Source organism: Thrips palmi, unplaced genomic scaffold, assembly GCF_012932325.1.
Source record: "Thrips palmi isolate BJ-2018 unplaced genomic scaffold, TpBJ-2018v1 HiC_scaffold_19, whole genome shotgun sequence".
Classification (NCBI taxonomy): domain Eukaryota; kingdom Metazoa; phylum Arthropoda; class Insecta; order Thysanoptera; family Thripidae; genus Thrips; species Thrips palmi.
The window spans coordinates 8,807,220-8,826,488 of record NW_023144628.1 but is presented as its reverse complement, the minus strand read 5'-3'; positions in this window follow the sequence as shown (position 1 = coordinate 8,826,488).

The following is a 19,269-nucleotide window of genomic DNA, read 5'->3' as shown; positions in this document are numbered from 1 at the left end:
TCCATATCGCCTGTACTTTATGTCATGCACTGTTGTTGCAGACCAGCTTAATTTAATATTGCCCTGTGATTTGATGCGCTGCTAGTGCCTAGCAAGCGTAAACTACTGCCCGTCGGGCGTTAAAGAAATTATAACCCAATATTTTAAAGGAAGTGTTAGTTGTTTATTGTTGCAGTTATGTTATTGTTTTGATTAGGGTTAGGTTAGGTTAGCCACAAGGTTACATTTCCCAGATTTATGGTGTGTGTGCCATTGTACGCTGAGGGCTGACGATAATTTTCTTCGAGCTGTATCTTTACTAAGTTACCTTTGTGTACTTCATTTTATAGTGCTAAGTACCAAAGTTGGTTGTATTCCCTGTCACTCGATTGGATTATTTTTTACCTCGCTCGAAAATAAAATGTCCGGCACCATATCACGAATCGGGTTAAACTTTTTTTTATTAAACTGTACGTACACTACGTCGTGGGCGTCCATGTTTTTCGCTTCGGCGAAGCGGAGGAAATGGACGCTCTGCCAATCTTTGTTACCTTACGCTATCCAGCATTGTGTAGCTTTTGCAAAGTTTATCCGAGAGACTGTACAGTGTTATGTAAGCATTACTTGGGGCGGAAGTCGGCAGCTCCGACGCCTTCTATTGTTTCCGTTCCGTGGTAACCACAAGCATCACCAAAAAATTGTCTAATTCTGTTATTTTCTAAACTGTTTGTATTGAATAAACGATTGCGACGAACCCGCGCACGATTCCGTCCTTCCCTCCTGCCCTGCAGCCCTGCCTGAGGGGAAGCGGCTACGATTCGATGTCTATCGCACGTCAGCCAACTGCATCGCTTGCTGCGCTGCGGGACACTCCACGGCTTGCTCAGGGTGCCAACCTTTCCGACTTGAAATCTCACGCGTCGATGGCCGCCACGCCTGAGCGGGTCGCACCGCCAACAGGGATGCCAACCTCTTAGGACCCTCGCCAGCCAGCGCCCCGTCCAGCGCCCAGCCCTGGCCACCGCCGTCGTCCTCTCTCCCTCTCTCGTGTGCGGAGGGGACGGCACGCAGGGTGTGATTTAGATTCGTCCGCAGGCCCGGCTCAGGCGACATGCAATAAATTATTTCAATTAGGTTAATGAGCCCGCGTTGGCCCGCCTTCGGCCTGCGGCACCACCACTGTGAAAGCGCGGGAAAAGCTCTCCCCGAAAAGCTCGCGTGTTTGACGTGCAGAATCCCGAGCCGACAGTGTGGGGCCGCTCGTCCTCCGCGCCCCTCTCTTTGTCCTCCTCGAGGAGCAGCATGTCGTCTTGCCATCTAAATTAACGCAACTTAAGGACCGGCCCAGACGAACAGAGGGAACCAACCAAGGGAGCGCAGCCTCGGCGGCCCGACGGCCCCGGCCTGCTGAAATCATTCCGACTCGCCGCTGGAAGTCGTTTGCGAGAAGGAGGGGGAGGGGGCGACGGCGGGGGAATTGTGTGGGATTATTGGGCGGACATTTAAATTTGAATCGCCCGCCTCTGGTCGCGCGGTGTCATCTGCACCCCTTCCCCTCCCCTTCCCCTCTCCCCCCTCCCCTGCCAGGGCCGTAATTTTCCCGCCCGCGCGGCTCTGTCAACTTCCTCTTGTATTCACTCAGCGGCGGAATCTTCAGACTTTGCTCTCTCGCCCGGGAGGGGGAGTGGGGAGGGGGTCTGTGAGTGGCACTGCCATGTCGGAGTGGGGGGGGGGGCATTCGGCATGGAAAGCGGGGCGGCCTGGTGATTAACGAATTGGAGGGGAGCGCGTTCGGCGCGTTCGGAATGGCAAGGCGGTGCCGCGCCAATTTTTCGGCGGGAGAGTGTTTCGGCTGTCCGTTTGAATCTGTCAACACGGGCCCGTATTGCCGTGTGCGCTTGACGCGGGGAAGGGGAAAAGGGGGGGGGGTGTTTCCGGCAGGCAGTCAGTTTAACGGCTCATAACCCCCGTAAGTGCCAAGAGGTCCACAGGGAGAAATAAGAAAGGGAGTTGTGGGATATAAGGCTCCTCCGAGGCCGCGCCGGGCCGCGCGGTCGGCTGGGGTGGCTCCAACTTGGCGAGGGTGTGCCGCCGTGTCCATGCGGCGGCATGCGGTGTGTAAGCAAGGGAAGCAAGCGAAGCAAGCCAGCAGGCTGCCTGCCATTTAGCCGGTCGGATCGGCCGGCGCACGGCAAGGCGGACAGTGTGGGCCACTCAAGCGGGACGCCAATGGACTGCCCTTCGAATGAGGTACCCTCCGGTACCGCCATGAGTTTCATTCGGGCTGTGGGTCGAGTCTTGACTGCCTTCAGCTTCTCTCTCTCTCTCTCTCTCTCTCTCTCTCTCTCTCTCTCTCTCTCTCTCTCTCTCTCTCTCTCTCTCTCTCTCTCTTCCCGCTGGCGCTGGCAGTGCGTTGTCGTGGACCTATTGTGCGCTTCGGCGAGCAAGCCGAGACGCGCGCTGACCCACTTTCGATTTTGGCCGTCGTCGCAGCCGGTGAGCATACAATCTACATTCCCCGCCCCGCAGCGCGCCGGCCGATCCCGAAGGGTAGTTTCGTCGCGCTGTCTCGCTCGCTCGCCTGCGGGCCGGGCCGTGGGTGCGACAGAGACGGAGCGACCAAGCGACTCTTCGGATCCTTTCTGCCCGTCTGCCACGGAGGAGGGGGCGCTCGCCCGGCAGAGCGCGGAGATGCCGTGGCCTCCGGCGTGCCTCCGGCGGGGAGGGGCAGCCCCCCGAGACCTTATCCCATTCCGGGGACAGGGTAGCCAACCTGTGTTGCATCCCGCGGCGCTGCCGTCAGGACCGTCAGGGCCGTCAGGCTGGCCAACCCGACCCCACCGCGCGAGGAGGATGTAAGACGAGCAACGCACGCATTTCCATAGCCCGGAACACGCGGGCGCGTATTTCGTTACGGTGCCGCCGCTCGGCCGTCTCTCTCGCACTCGCGGCGAGAGAGAGAGAGAGAGAGAGAGAGAGGCGGGGCGAGGTGTTCGCCATCATCAGCCCGCTGGAAACAACGAGGTAGGGAATTATTGATTGGAACAAGGAGGTGTGAGGCTAGCGCAGCGGTTCCCAACCTTGGGGTCGCGACCCCAAATGGGGTCGCGAAAAAATTTCGAGGGGTCGCGGCGAGGTGGCTGGGGTCGCCTGGGGTCGCGGTGTTTTCCCGGCTGGCCCACACGCCGAGCACTGGCTGCTTAAATGCCGCAAAGTTGATCAAAACGGTCACAAATGTCTGTAAAAGATCGTGTTTTGGGCCGACTTTAAGCATCCACTGCGTCTGATCCGAGGCGGTAAATCGTCCTCCCTCAACGGGCAATTGGTCTTTGGACCTTCCTTTTGCATGCCTTTGTTACGGAGTGTGATTATCTGCCTTAGTTTGGAAGCAGTACTGCCGCAAAGTTGGTCTAAACGGTCACAAATGTCTGTAAAAAAATCGTGTTTTGGGCCGACTTTAAGCATCCACTGCGTCTGATCCGAGGCGGTAAATCGTCCTACGTCAACGGGCAATTGGTCTTTAGACCTTACCTTAGCATGCCTTTGTTACGGAGTGCGATTATGTGCCTTAGTTTGGGAACAGTTTTGCCGCAAAGTTGATCAAAACGGTCACAAATGTCTGAAAAATCGTGTTTTGATCAACTTTGTGGCAAAACTGCTCCCAAACTAAGGCAGATAATCGCACTCCGTAACAAAGGCATGCAAAAGGAAGGTCCAAAGACCAATTGCCCGTTGAGGGAGGACGATTTACCGCCTCGGATCAGACGCAGTAGATGCTTAAAGTCGGCCCAAAACACGATTTTTTAAGACATTTGTGCCTTTTATCAACTTTGCGAATCTGCTCCCAAACTAAGGCAGATAATCGCACTCCATAACAAAGGCATGCTAAAGGAGGGGTCGCGTGGGGTCGCGAAATTTTTCCTGGGGGTCGCGGAAAGTTTTGGCTACAAATTTGGGGTCGCGAACCGCAAAAGGTTGGGAACCGCTGGGCTAGCGGCCCCCCCGATTTGCATGTGGACCTCTTTCTGTTGATGACGCTCCACGATCCGCGTGGAACCGTAGAGCGGAGGAACTGCGGGCCCACCACTACACTGTACTCCACGATGCGGGGCGGGGCGGCACTTCATTAGCAGTGTGCAGTGCAGGGCCCTTCCGCCGGTCTGCCTGTCTGCCCGTCCGCCTGTCTGCTGTCTTGTCTGCAGCAGTTTAAAGTTTCTTGAAAATACCAATACGGCAGAGAAGGGCGTGCGGGGCCAGAGTGAACTAAGTATGCACCGTGTGTGGTGTGTGTGTGTGTGTGTGTGTGTGTGTGTGGTGTGTGTGTGTGTGTGTGCAGGGCCGGCCGTGTAATCAGCCGGAGAGTGCCTCCACACCTTGCCGAGCTCAAGCAGGCCTTGCCCTAGCAGGCCTTGCCCCAGTAGGCTGATTCTCCAGGCCTTCCTCGCCCTGTCTCTCTCGCCCCAGCCCCCATGTGGCGTGGGGGTGGGAGAGAGACGGGGCGACGGGGGCCTTGGCCTGCAGTGGCTATACGTATGGTAATGGCGCGAGCTGCGAGTCTTGCCTATCCCCCGGGTGACAGGCGTCGTCGGGCTGGTTGTTAACGCGGATGAGCGTTTGCCTGCAAGGCGACGCCGCCCCGCCCCGCCCCGCCCCGCCCCGCCCCGCCCGGCGAGCGCATACCTGCGTGAAACACGCCCCGGCTGTCGGCCTGACGGGGACCCCACGCCAATCTTCGAGGTGGTGGCGGCGGCCGGGAGGCTGAAGGGGTTACCCGCGCGGATAGGTTGGCAATGGCGATGGTCATGAGGGGGAGCGCGGCCGGGCGAGGCCGGGCGAGGCCGGGGGGAGCATCCTTGCAACCGTTTTCAACAGACGTATACAAGGGCCATTGCGCCTAAGCGTTACGCCTTCCGGCCCTGGCTGCCCCTCCGCGCGTCGCCGCCCCGCCCGCCCCGCCCGTCGTCCCCGCGGGCCGGCAGTCAAAAGTTACTTTTATGGCGGCAGTTGATTCACTCGGCGGAGCTTCTTACAATTCTTAATTACTGAGCGTCGGACTGGTGCACTGGGGGAAGCAAGGGGCGGCGCAGCGTAGCGCAGCGGCAGAGCGGCGCCCGAGTTGCCGACGCCACTGCAAGACCGAGGCCCCGCCCCGCCCCGCCCCGCCCCGCCCCGCACCCCGAACCACCTGTGGTGTGCAACCGCGGCTGGCTACTTGGCTCCGGCTTGGCGGAAAAGTTGGCGCCGTCGTCGGCATGCTCGCTTGCGCTGCCTCACTGGTCTGCAGAACCAACGAGAGCTTACAGTGCCACTGTCTCCCTCGCACTCGTGCGGGCTGCTGCAGCTCCCTTGGCACCCTGAACAACTCTCCGACAGTGTGTTCGACGCTGCGATGCCCACGCCTGTTTGTCCTTGCCCGGCCCCCGTGCCTCCACTGTGGACTGCGGGCGGCGCTTCGCTCCGGCGAGCGCTAAAATCATCAACCCCTCCCCTTCCAGTACTTCCAGTGGGGGCACCACGGCAGCCAGCAGGGCTGCTGGAACGCCCGGGCCTTTCTTTCGGCAGCGAGCGACCACCCCACCGTGAGGCGCACGCCACGGCCACGGACTTCATTTGTTTCCCAAACATACTCCCGTCGCTGCTCATTAACCTGGCCGCGGTCGTGTTTCAGCCCCCCCCCCTCCGACCCCCAGCCTCGCTGCCTGAGTAGCCGTTCGGCCCCTGGAGGCCGCCCTTCCCCCCACCCCTCGCTCCAGTCCGGCGGCGGCTGCGGGTCGTAGTCGACACATATCCTCCCGGGCAAACTCCCCCCGCACGCACACACGCACGCACACACACACGCACGCACACGCACGGACACGCACCGATGGCAGTGACCCAATTCGGAGCGGCGGCACGCAGCGCGGTGCGGAAAAACCAGGGAAAGTCAAGTTGGCGAAGTTTAATCCGTCGAGGACACCGCCGGGGGCGGCTCTGCAATGCTGTGCGGAGGCGAGAGTCGGTGAGGGAGGGGGAGAACCTGGGTGTCCAAATCACTCTGTTGCTTTCGGTTCCTGCATTCCCGCAGCAGCTAGCTCAGCTAGCCCGCAAGCTAGCTCAGCTCTGCTGCCCCCCACTACCGTCATTTCCCTGCAATGTGATTGTTTGGCCCCAGTTCGGGTGGGCCGAGCCTCGGGCCGAGCCTGGCGCACTGGTTCCGCACAGTGCCGCGTCTCTCTCGCACCCCGACCGCATGCCCCCTCGGGTGCGAGAGAGACGCGCGACGAGCATTTCCAGTGTGCCAGGGCGCGCAGTAACTAACTATCCCAGGAATGCGCCAAGGCCGAGTCAAGGCGGTGGGGTCACGCACCGCCAGGCGACCTGCCTTCAAGAACCTTAGCAGTGCTCTAGCTACTGGCCGGCACACGGTGTAGTGGGTGGAGTCCACCCCGCAGGCCGACGGCTCATTATTGCTCGCCGTTCTCCTTGTCGTCCGGCCAGTCCATTTCCCTGTCCGCCAAAGCCTCGACAAAAAGCGGCCCGTTCGGCCGGCGCCAGTGGCCAGAATCGGTGCCGGCGGCCAAAAGCGTCTGTCCGTCGTTTTCGCTCCAGCACGTAATGCGGCTGAATCCGAACAGTGACCCCCCAATGGAGTTGCGCCCGAACAGAGCGAACTCTGTTGTGGCGTCATCAAATGTTGGTTTCAGCCGCAGTTGAGGCGGAGGAGCTCTGGACTCCACCAAACTGGGGCGTGTAGAGTGGTCTAGCTGGCCGCCTCCAACAATGATGCGGACCTTGGCGCAACCGAGGACTCAGCCACCGACCCGGCGCCGGCAAGCCCAATATGAGGCCTTCCTACACAGTTGCAGCCGATTCTCTAACGACACTGACTCAACAGTCATAGCCAAATGTGACATTAAAAGCGGCCAATTATGCCGGATTCTGGGATTAGGTGACATATATCACCCGCAGCGCCGCCATGCTCCGTGGTCGTAGGAAGGGGAGAGAGAGCGAGCCTGCTGCTGGACGTCATAAATTGGTTGGTTTTCAGCGGGCGGCGCGGCCGGCGCCCTAAGTCAAAAGGCCCTGGACTCGGCCCTGGCCCTGGCCGGCGACCCTCGTAAGTCGGGCTAGGCTGCCGCGCGCTTGCCCATATGATCCGGCCACCCCTTGCCTGCAGCGTGACCAGCGGGGACCACCGACCCGCCAAGACGACCGCCACCCAAATTATTCTTACACGACGTCCATTTTACGAAATGCGGTTCGCGACGTCTGCGACGTTCATTTCTCTAACGTACACATGACTCAAGCAAGTCTCAATAAAGCCAGGAATTGGTTATAACCTAATTCTTTCAAAATGAAGGCTAGTGCGCAATTACTGTCGCGCGTCATTCTTGGGATTGGTGACCCATTATCAAGTGCACACACACAGCGCACCGCCATGCTCGCGTGGTTCGTGAGCAAGTGGGAAATCAGGCATGTAATGGCCAGGGTTGTAGCAGGGCTATGGAAATGCAGGTAATCCGTCCCGAGACTACCCGCCTTGGCGCATTCCGTCAAGCAGGTCATTTGTTCTTGCCCCCCTCTGCATTTGCGTTGTCACGGTTGTCGCACGCTTGCTCTCGTGCTTTCATACGATTTACTCTACTCCACGACCACGCGCCCTTTTTTCTGCGCGTGTTTTTGCGCGGCGTGTCGCCAAATTTGGCTGGTGACGGACGGGTGGCGGCGGCCTTGCCGTCCGGCCGGCCGGCCGAACGGGCAGCCGGGCAGCCGGGCAGGGGGACTCGCCCGGAAAATGGATTTATTTCGCTCGATTATGAGCGGAATTTGCAATTCATCACTGGAAAGGGCTTAGCCGGGGGAGGGTGCGTGTGCCGGCCGTGCGGGCAGTGTGCCGGACGCAGCGCCAGGGCTTCCAGTGTAGCGGTGTGGCCGAGGCATGTTCCACTCTTTCGGTGAGCCTGGTAGGCTGCTGGCTTCTCGTCCATCGCGGACGGTTTTTGCGAGAACCCGCCCTCCGATTCGCGGACTGGAGGGCAGGGGCCCTCGCCATGATCATTTCGCTGCCGCTATGACCCGTCACTTCGCGCTGGATTGCGGCCTTGCCCGGAGTGCGTTGCCGGCCGTGCGGGCCGTGTGCCGGCCCGCCTTGCCGCCAGGCTTCCACGTGCGCCTTGGCCTTGGCCTTGCCCGCCTTGCCCGCCTTGCCGCCTTGCCGCCTTGCCCGACACGTGCTTCGCTGCACCCGGCACTTCGCCATTCCGTGCCGTCTTGGCGTTGCGGTGACCGCCCCGTTGCCCCTCCGCCTGACTGCCATTCGCCTTGCCCGCCTTGCCCGCCTTGCCCGCCTTGCCCGCCGCCTTCCGACGCGTGTTCGACACTCGGCAGTCCATTGTGCGTGCGGGTGCGAGTGAGAGGTTCCCCTCCGCGATGCCATTTTTCAGCGCGGCAGCGCGGCGCTGAGGGGAGGGGAGGGAGGGGAGGGGAGCCGGGCCGTGACCGGGCGGCGCACGCGGCGCATGTCACGTCTTAACTCTCCCCGGAAACAAATTCCGGCGCGTATTTTTAGCGGTGTGCACGTTCGTAATTTAGTGCGGAAGGGTGCGCGCGCGCGCGAAACGAGAAAAATATGTTTGGCGGCGCGGAGGAGCCGCAAAGACGACAACAACAGGGTGCCGCCCTTGGCGCCGCCGGCCGGCGGGGCGGAGGTTCGAACCCCGGCGGCGGCGTCCCTCGGAGAAACTTTTTTCGCGTGTTTCTCTGTCTTGTGCCGCACCTCTGCGGACAAGGGCGTCCCGCGTGCCTTCTGCGGACGTGGCTCGCCGGCGTGCCTCTCTCTCTCTCTCTCTCTCTCTGCGCCCTCTTGAAATTCAAGAGCAGTTTTTCATTTGCGTGACGCCAGGCGCCAGGCTGGCTGGCGGTGCCCTGGCGGTGCCACCGCCGCTACAGCACGCTACCCTCCCTTCCGCATCAGTCGCTCTCCGCAAGTCATCCGGACGGCCAAGGGTCCCCGCCAGGCAGGCAGGCAGGCAGGCAGGCAGGCAGGCAGCCAGGCAGGCAGCCCGAGCCAGGCACAACACGCACACGCGTGCTGTTGAAGCGGCAAACTACTTTTTCCTCCTGACATGACTTTTCTCCAATTGATTGATTTTTTTTTTTCGCTTTTCTTTTTCATTTCTTTACATTTTTCCCTTTAAAAACAGAGAACCAACCCCTTTTTACGTGTAGTGTGGCACTGTAAAGTGCCTCTGGATCCCCCCAGGCCACTCGCTTTCTGAATCTGCGCCCAACTCACAGCAGAAAGTCACAAACAAGAGCGGCGCGCGATTTCGCCACTCTGATTTCCTTAATTGCTCAAATCATTTTGCCGGCTGGTGTGGAACTGTTGTGAAGCCGCCGGCACTCCGGGCGGCGCTGTGGTTGCGGTGCTGCACGTCACCAACTCCACGTCTCTCTCTCTCTCTCTCTCTCTCTCTCTCTCTCTCTCTCTCTCTCTCTCTCTCTCTCTCTCTCTCTGAACGTGCAGTGGGGGAACAAGTGTCAACGACTAGAAGAACAAACGGAAAGTCGGGTCACTCCTTCCTTTCCCGGCTCTTTTAATTACATCCACTGCTCGTGTTTATCTGTAGCTTAAATCTCGCGCGCCCCTTTCCTCCACTTTAAATCGTCCCGTTCGTGGCAAAACACTTTTTTCTCTGCCCCGCTGCAAAAAAAGATAAATAAAAATAAAGGGGTTTACATTTTATTGTGCTGCTCAAGGCGAGGGCTGCTGGTGGCCCCGCCACCTTAAGACGCTAAGACGCCGAGGGCGCGGAGAGGTGGCGGCAAACAAAACAAACAACAACAAAAGCAGAGAGATGAACTAAGTAGTCGCGGAGGGACTCCAGTGATGGCCTCGCCAATATCTACTCTGTCTCTCTCACACACACGCACGCGCACGCCCCACACAATAAGGCCCTAAACGCCGCCGTGGCGCGCCACCGCAGCTGCGGCCCGTGTCAGGCACGCGCGGGCCGCACGCGTGACACGCCTTTGAGAGGAGCAGGGCCTCGAGGGGGAGGAGCAGTGTCTGTCATGTTTTGTTGTTGTTGCATTTTTTTCAACATTTTTCCATTGCGAAAGATGTGCTGTTGTTGTTTGTTTTCTGCCTAAACTTGCAATCATGTCCCCTGGGCGGTGTGGGGTAGCGGTTCGCCCTCCGTCCGCCGACTCCTCTCGGCAGTCTCGGCAGTGGACTCCCCCGCCCACTCTATGCATGGCGAGGATGGGGCCTCCTTGAAGGCCTTGACGGCCTTGACGGCCTCGATGGGGTGCACCGGCACGCCGCGGCAGCAGTGGGCAGCAGCAGGAGGAGGAAGCCCTCCAGATTTGCCTCATTGTCCAAAGACAACAATCAATCAACGGCGTCATAACTCGCCCCGCCCCGCCCCCCCCCGCCCCGCCCCGCCCCGCCCGCCCCGCCCCGCCCCGCCCGCTGCAGCTGCGCCGTCTCACTCGGGCCGGGCCTCCGCTGCTGGGGCTCTCTCTCTCTCCCCTCAAAGTCGCGCGGCAGCCGTCGTCGAAATGAAACGTCAAATGTGATTTATCCTTACCTACTCCGCCGCCGCCGCCTCGCCGCCTCGCCCCGCGACTTTCAGCCGCCCTCCTTTCCCTTCCTCCCCGCAGAGAAGAAGAAGGAGAAGAAGGGTGAGGAGGAAAGGCGCAAAAACGGCGGCGAGAGAAAAATAATAAGCAACACAATGCCTCTCTGTGGCGCTGCGCCGCTGCGTTCCCCTTTCGGTTTTGTTGGTGCAGCCCGGTGCAGTGCCGCCCCACCCCAGTCTGGAAAAAAAAAATCCCACGAAAAAGCAACAATAATGGAATTTGTGGAAACCCTGTGCTTCATTTTTTCACTAGAATGCACGAAGCGCTTCCTGGCTGCGGGCCCGAGGCCGAGAAGTCATTTTGCCGCTCGTCTTTCTCTCTCCATTTCCGGGTAGCGGAAAGCGATTTGCGACGTTTGACTCGGGAAACGAAATCGACTCGACCGCCACACCGCGTGCACGGCAGCGCAGCGAAAGCCCCCAAGCCCCCTCAAAGCAAGCAGCAGCGAGCTCAGCTCTCTCTCTCTCTCTTGCACTCGCGGGGTGTTCCATTGGCGTGCGAGAGAGACAGAGCGACGCAAGCGCTACCGTGCTGAAGCGAGACTCCAGCACGGCGTGCGAGAGCGCCAAGTTACGGCTGTTTATAACCTGGCAACAGCGGCAAAACAAACATTACGACCTGCGCCCCTGTGTGTGTGCGCCCGCTCGTGAGCGAAGGGGTTGGAGCAGGTGTCCGAGGTATACTGCTTGCTGTTCGCCTGTTCGGCCGCCGGCCGACTCCAACTGCCGACGGCGTCCCTCTAGTGTGCCCGACGACGCCGACGCCACGCGCGGCCAGGCCGTCCGTTTGGAGCGAAGCGCGCCGCGCAAGGCCAACATTTCGTTTATTTTCTGTAGGCGAAAAAGGGAAGTGTCATTTTTTTGGTGAGAGCGGCTGCACCACGTTGCAGTGTGCCTGCCTCGGGTGGCGGCGGCACCGGCCCCACTGCAGTGACGTACTGCCCCTTCTCCCCTCCCTCCGCACCGCGATTGTCTTCGCATTCAAAGTTGCAGTTCGACGAGGAAGGGGTCTCATTCTCACCGCCGTGCGCCGTGCGCGGACGATGGCCGCTCGCTCAGCGCCTGCCATCGACGAGGTAGGCATCCCGGCGGCATCCGCGCGCAGTGGGTTGCCTACCCGGACAGGCGCTGTGCCTGCCTGCCTGCCCGCCTGGCTGACTGGCTGCCTGCCTGCCTGCCCGCCTGGCTGACTAGCTGCCTGCCTGCCTGCCTCTGCATGACAAAGTGAGGTTCCGCACTGGGGCCGCGCGGAATGGGGAATGGGGTGTCGTCGGCGGGGCGGGGCGGGGCGGGGAAACGCATGATCCCACTTCGGGGACGCCGGAGGACTCCTGGAGGACGCGGAGCAGTATGGGAACAAGGGCGGCCTGTTTGCGGCCGCCGCTGGTGTATGGAAGGGGGCCGGAGGGCGGCTTGTGATTTTCTACCACGTTGTCTACCATTTCTGTTTTTTTTTTTCTTTTCGATTTTCGTTTTCATACTCTCTGCCTCGCGCTTTCCCCGGGACTCATCGGCGGCGCTGCATCGACGGGTCTGCTGCAGGCCGTTTCTCTGTCTCTCTCGCACTGCGGCGCGGCGGTGCGATGGGGGCACACTGCCAGGCAGACTGCCCAAGGAGTGTGCGACGGAGAGGCCGTGATTGCGCCCCGCTTTATTTTTCCCCATTCAAGCGGGAGGCCTCTGGAAATTGGAGGGGGCGGTTTGGCCCATTGTGCGCGCGGCGCAACAAGGATAGATATATTCTCGGAGAATAAAGTCGTTTCGCGATCACGTTCGTGCGCAGTGCGTGCGCGGTGCGTGCGCCAGGCCCAGGTACACGCGGCGCCTGCGGTTGGAACGAGCCCCCGGCGCCCGCAAGACCAGCAAGGACGGAGCAAAAATACATAAAACTCGCGAGCGTTTCGGCACGGAGCGGGGATTCGAACCCGCAACCAAATTTTTTTCAAATTTAAGTTTGGCAAAAAAAAATCTCATTCAACGAACGTTAATAAAAGCAGATGATCCGTCGCGTTTCACAACTGCTGTGATAGCCGAGAGTTTAGAGACGTGGGATCGAGTTACCGCAGGCGGGCGTTCGAATACCAGCGTCGCATACGTTTTTTCGACTTACTATCCTAAGGGTGGTGGTTCGAGGCCATCCGAGCGGAGCCGTGTGCAACAGACCCACATGCCGGAGGTTCGACTCCTAACAAATATTTCCATTTAATTTTACTGCCTCACCCAAAGCGGTTGAAACCCGTGAACGTGAGCCCTCTCCGTGCATGGGACGTGGTGGTCCAGGGAGTAGAGGCGTCGATTCCCAATGCTAGGGTCGGCGGTTCGACTCCCCCAACTTCTTGCGAAATTTTGACCGGGTCAGTCGAGTCCTGTTGCTTCAAGAACCCACCTCACGCCGGTCCCCTCATCATGGGCCGTGGTGGCCGAGAGCGTAAAGTCGTGTGTTCCCGATGGCGGGGTCCGGGGATCGAATCCCATCAATTCATTACATTTTTCGACCGCCTTCCTCCCAGTGCAACTCAAACCCGTCGTCCAACACGCTGCCAGACGTACAAGCGTGATAGCGTAGTGGTCAGAGTCACATTCACCTGGCCACTCCGCTGTGGGTGTCTAAAAAGCAATCCGCTTCGGCGGGTTGGCCTCGGCACTGGAGCGATGGCGTATTTGATCCATCAATCCAGACCACCCGGTGTGTGGTTGCGGGTGGTGCCTCCTTGATCCGTCGGGGAGGCGATGATAAGTCCTTTGAAGCTGGCCTAAAACGCTGTATGTTCGGTACGGGAGCGCCGGACAGTGGGGGTACCATGGGGTACACAACCAACCCTACGAAAACAAGAAGCTCCCACCAAACCTCTTCTCTGTCTGAGTCTCTCTCTGTCTCTCTGTCGTCTCACTCTACGTCCCGCCCCTCAAAGAGCTTCGTACTGGGTGCTCTCACCCAGCTGCCTGAGCTTTGGGGTCCTACTGGGTCCCCCGGCGAACGCTTAGAGTCGCTGACGGGATTAACCCCAGGTACCTGATAGCACCGGTTCCCATCCCGAACACCGAAGTAAAGCAGGAGGCCTCCCCATTAAGACTGGGGAGGGGGTGTAGAGTTCAAATTTTTTTCTTTTCCCTTTCAAATTTCTCAGTCAATACTCGTTCGGTTTCCTTATACGGGGTAGTATGCGGGCTCATTCCAAAGATAGTAATTAAAATTGTGCATGAAACAAAATATATTGACCCGAGCGAGGTGGCCCCTATTATATTGTTTAGGATACGCGCTTCGTTTCTGGACTCGAGAGTAAAAGCACGCTGACACCTTCATGTGTATAGTAGTTTTAAGTATGTTTCAAGTGTAAAGGTATCATCTGCTAAAAAATTCAGAAATCTGTTACCGCAGCTGTAGCCACTACGTGGAACTTCTCTCCCTCACCTGTCTTTCGCGAGTGAAACCGCGACGACGACGTGTGTGACATTTGCGTCGCGCCGGCCCAGTCACGAGAACCGTAATATTTTGCGAAAATGCCAAACGGCGTGTCGGAGGCGCCGCCAACTTCGGGTGGCGCTAAACTCGCCTTTTTTCCGGGTTCGGGGGAAGTGGGGGATGGGGGCTACAAGTGACGCAGCCTGCCCGTACAGTAGTCGGTGCCTGTTGATGGCGACAGGGGGTGGGGGCTAGCCTGCTTTATGGCCGAGTGGGAGAGAGAGAGGAAGGGGGGGGGGATTCGGCGCACGTGTGCACGCATAGGCCCCCGACGGTGAAAAAAGCCGCGGTCTAGTCAGCGGATCACACGTGGAACTTCTGTTTATCCAAATTCGATTTCTGAATTTTTAACTCGTTTGTCGTGGCAGCCAATCTGCGCTCTTCGGAACGGCCCCAGCCAGGTGGTCGACCCCGCCCCGCGTAGGTGTGTGTGCATACTGAGCTGCATTAAAGCGCCGTCTCCGCCACGCCCGCCCCGCCCCACCACACCCCGCCTCACCCCGCGCGCCAGTAATTGCAATTTAAGTATTTACGAGAGGGCAGTGGGGATAGTGTGTGGTCAGGCGGAGGCGGCGACGACCAATCAGAGGCCAGCAGATGTTTTGTTTAGTTTGCATACGCGGCGACGCGCCAGTCCCGGCGCTGCAGACGACGACGCACGTGGGACAGGGTTGCCGGTGCTGGCCGGGGCGGCCGCCTGGGAGTGCGAGGGGGAGAGAGCGCCAGGCACTTTTTGGATTAAGACCCAATAGCGTACAAGGAAGTGTACCAGGCATCAATCAGATCCGGGAAATCGATTTAGCAGCAATGTGCCTCCCCGCCCCGCCCCGCCCCGCCCCGCCCGGGCGTGCATTCCCGCGCACGCGTCGACGCGCTGCTGCCGGGGGCGGTGACATCTATTAACATGCGCATAATTAATCCCGGGCCGAAAGACACGCCGCGCTGCGGCAGGCATGGATGCCCCGGACGCCCCCGACTTGGAGCGCGTCAAAAACGCTCTCGGACGGAGAAAATTCCTTCGTCGGAGAAAATGCTCTGGCAAAGTGGTTGTTGGGGTAGGTAGGGTCAGTTAAGTTGATGTAGGCTTTGAATTCCGACAAACTGAACTTTGAAAATCGTGAACTGAAACCGAGACCTTGAGTACCGTAGATCGGTGCACGAGGGCACGGACGGGACAGTCCTCTGGCGCCGGTTCGACTCCCGGCGGGGGCGGCGCGAAAATCCGCCCTCCTTAAATACTTTGCCCTAATTAGTAGGCAAGGGCCCTGCCTTGGCCCTGCCGGCGGTGGTGTCCACTTTGCCAATCAACCAGCGCTCTGTAAAACGGCGCGCGCATTACGTTGCCCCGCGTAGCCCAGCCGGCAGGGTTTGCCTTTTTCCTTGCTCCCCTCTCAGCCAAAAAAAAAAAAAAAAGAATAAAAGATTTAAAAATGGCAAAAGATTATTTTTGGTGGGGCTCGGCAGCCCCCGACTCAACCCCCGACTCTCCAATTACTGTAATTACAAGAATGATTCCTCGGCTTGTTTTAAGAGGGCAGACCGGAGTCCGGCGGCTCGGCAACTCGGGACGGCTCGGGACGGGCAGCAGGCTCGTCTCAAGCAGTGCCGCTCTGTCTCTCTCGCACTCATGGGGCGGGTCGAGGGGGAGCGAGAGAGACAGGCGAAACGGAGCGGGCACCACCGCGGCGCGCCGCCAAGACAGTCGGCGAAAGGCTCTGCACTCTTTTTTGCTCCAGGAACCTCTCTCTCTCTCTCTCTCTCTCTCTCTCTCTCTCTCTCTCTCTCTCTCTCTCTCTCTCTCTCTCTCTCTCTCTCTCTCTCTCGCCCCAGCCCTTTGGCTGTTGCCAGAGATTGTGTCAAGGCGGCACTTCAATCAACATTTTCACATTTCACGTCTCCTCCTTGCTGTTTTCGTTCGAGCCCGCGGTCTGGTACAAACAGCCCCCGTCTCAGGGCGTATCGCACCGGTGTGTGATAACGACACCCCGTCATCCCCCTCTGCAGGCTATGCTTGTCGTTGTCGTCGCTCTGTCTCCCTCGCACCCATTGCGTGCACCCCATGAGTGCGAGAGTGACGGACAAGACGACCCTCGGAATCAGTGTGCGCAGCGCAGCCCCGCAGGCCGCATTCACGCGCCCCTCCCTCGTCACGAGACAATGCTGCCACCTCCTCGGTAACGTACCGTAAATCTGCGAGGCACAGAGGCCACTCCATCTGGCTGCCTGTCTGCCTGCCTGTCTGCTTGTCTGTCTGTCCGTCCGCCTGTCTGTCTGCCTGCCTGTCATCCGCCTGTCCGTCCGTCCCTGGCGTGGGGCAAATATTTAATTTGATGTCGTGATACGCACTGCGTCCTGGCCGTCCTGGCCGTCCCGGCCCAGGGGCCGGCGAGGCGGCTTAATAAACTTGGCAACAATAACTCGGGGATGATGGAATGTTGGTGCCGGCCGCCCCGCCCCGCCCCGCCACGCCACGCCCCGCCCCGCCCCGTCATCCCCAATCAGCCTGTCGCATTACCCGCGCGCTCATCCGGATCAAAACGACGGCCTGATCGGCGTCCGCGCGGTGCGGCGCGGTGCGGCGCGGTGCCACAGGGGAGGGGCGTCAAATTATTTTAAACCGGGACTTCACAGCTCTGTTGCTGGGATGTCCGGTGTCTGGCTCCGGCGCCACACGTCGATACACTGTGTCACGCTGCCCGCTACGACCTTTTGGCGTCAACACACATGGCGGAAAAAAGGCAAAACGCCCTCGCGTACAAAAAAAAAATACACGCACACCAGTTATATTCAGCTGTATTTTTTTCCAGTTACAGAGATACAATGGAAGCTGCGGCCGTCACTTGATCGCGGTGCCTGCTGACGCGCTGACGCGCCGTGATCCCCTCCCTCTTTTGTCTCCGCGACCTCGGCGTCGTCGCGGCGCCGTCCTCCCCGGAGCCGTCCGCCCCGGAGCCACAGAGCGGGCCGCCGCGGCCGGAACGCCGGAGGAACGCCGGAGCGCCAGCACGCCCCCGCCAGAGCGGGCGGCGCCTTTGTCTGGTCAACCCTTTTCCGGCATTCAAGCCAGTAATGAAATGTCGCACTCGCCCCACAGTGCAGGCAGCCCAAACCGGCAGGAACTAAATCTGCGGCGCGCCCGCACTGCAAACAGGAAAACCTGAGGTATGTATGCAACCTGTTGTGTATACACTTTTAGTCCCGCTGTGCGACGTCGCGCTCTCTTGCACGGGATGTCGGTCAGCAGATGGGACACACACACACACACACACACACACACGCACGCACGCGGTAACCGCACGCGCGCGACACGCACGCAAAGTGGCTCTACACGACTAAGCACTTATCACTTTAAATCAATTTATCATCAACCGGTGGACTGTGATAGCCCAATAAATCAAGCAATCACTCAGTCAGGAGCAGCGCGGTCGATGCGGCCGGGGGCGAGAGAGAGAGAGAGAGAGAGAGAGAGAGAGAGAGAGAGAGAGAGAGAGAGAGAGAGAGAGAGAGAGAGAGAGAGCTGTTCGATCGGCTCGCTGAGCCGAAAAGGGAGGCACGGGCTTAGGCCATAACAAATCTCGCGACACAGCTAGTCACTTATCATTAAGGCGTCCGTCGTCGTGCGTGCCGCTCTGTCTCTCTCGCACCCCTGCGGGCAGTGCGGGCAGCCCTTTGAGTGCGAGGGAGGCAGAGCGACGGAAGACCCCGCAGTGCCACCGCGCTGACCCGGCGCTGTTTTCGGAGGCTCCGGGGGGCCGGAAGCAGGGGGCAGGATGCCGGAGCAGTGTGGTGGACCGGGCACTGGGAACACTTCCCAGTGCCTCGACAAAACAACATGGTATCCACGATGGATTCATATACACCACTCTCATTAAAATTTGGTTTAAAATAAAACATAAAAAATTGAACCCTACGACCCTCAACGCCTCTACGCTCGCGCCTGCCAGCGACCATGGAGTGCGGCTGGTCAAGCAGGGTACTTGAATACAGTTGTTCACACCTTACCGCTGTGGGGTTGGCAGTGACTGCAGTGACGCGGACTACCCCGGGACTTCTGACCCCGGACTTTTACCCGGTTGCCCCTCGTCCCGGACGTCCCGGAGCCGAGCCTTCATTAGTGCGCCGCGTGCTCGACTGCCGAGCGAAGAGTCGTTGCGTCGCTCTGTCTCTGTCGCACTCATGGGGCGCCCCGTAGGGGTGCGAGGGAGACAGAGCGACAGACCGGGGCCGCTCTGCTGCCTGCCTGACGACCGCGCTGAGGGCGTGACGTCATCGTGACGTCATCGACGATGTATCGAGAGCAGCCCTTCACAGTGCATCCAGCGCTCGCTCCCTCTCCGTTTTTAAACGGTCTCGTTGTTCGCCCTTTTCGATCATTTTCGTGATAAACAACCCCCGCCGCCCGCGAGCTGTCATTGACAAGAAATTTTTTTTCGAAATTATTTTTGTCCTCCCTTATCGGAAAAGGAAAAAGGTCAACCAATCCCTGCAGCGATGCGCGATCCTTCGCCACTTTTTCGTGGGCTTCATTTTTTCGTAGGGTTTTTGTAGTTTTTTTTTCTGTTTGGTTGTTTGATTTTGAGGAAATGATAGAGCGGCAGTCGCGGACAAAGTGGCGCTTAGCCTTATCCCTGCAGGCTGGGCCGGCCTGTCCATCACAGGCTCCGGCCGGCACAGCGCGCGGCCTCTGGACCGGACCGGCCGGGCCGCTAACTCGATCGGACAACGATTTATTGGGTCTTAATAAACCGTCGCGCGACAGAGGGCTTGCTGTCTCTCTCGCACCCCCACGGGACGCCCCGCGATAGCGCGTGCGAGAGAGAGGGAAGAAGTCCGCAATCGGCCTGGCGCGCCACCGTATCGGCCCGCGTCTAGCCCGCGCCTTGCCGGAAGTGCCCGGCGTGTACGGTTTTTCAAACGGCACTTCATTTGGCCGAAGCGATTCGGTGCGGTGGGGCGCCGGGCCGGGCCGCGGCGGCTGGCGGCCAGCACATGGCCCTCGCCGGGTCTATCAAATCCCTCTCCCTTTCTCCCTTTCCTTTGCTGCGAGACGAGGGGGAAATCACTCGCGTAATAGTCGGGTCACCGATTCATAGTATTACGCGTAATAGTAATAGCGTAATAGCCATTTTTTTAAAAAAAATCCCCTATTTAGGATCTGATTTTAGCCTCCATGATAATTTCAAGCGTAATAAGCCTTCTGTAATA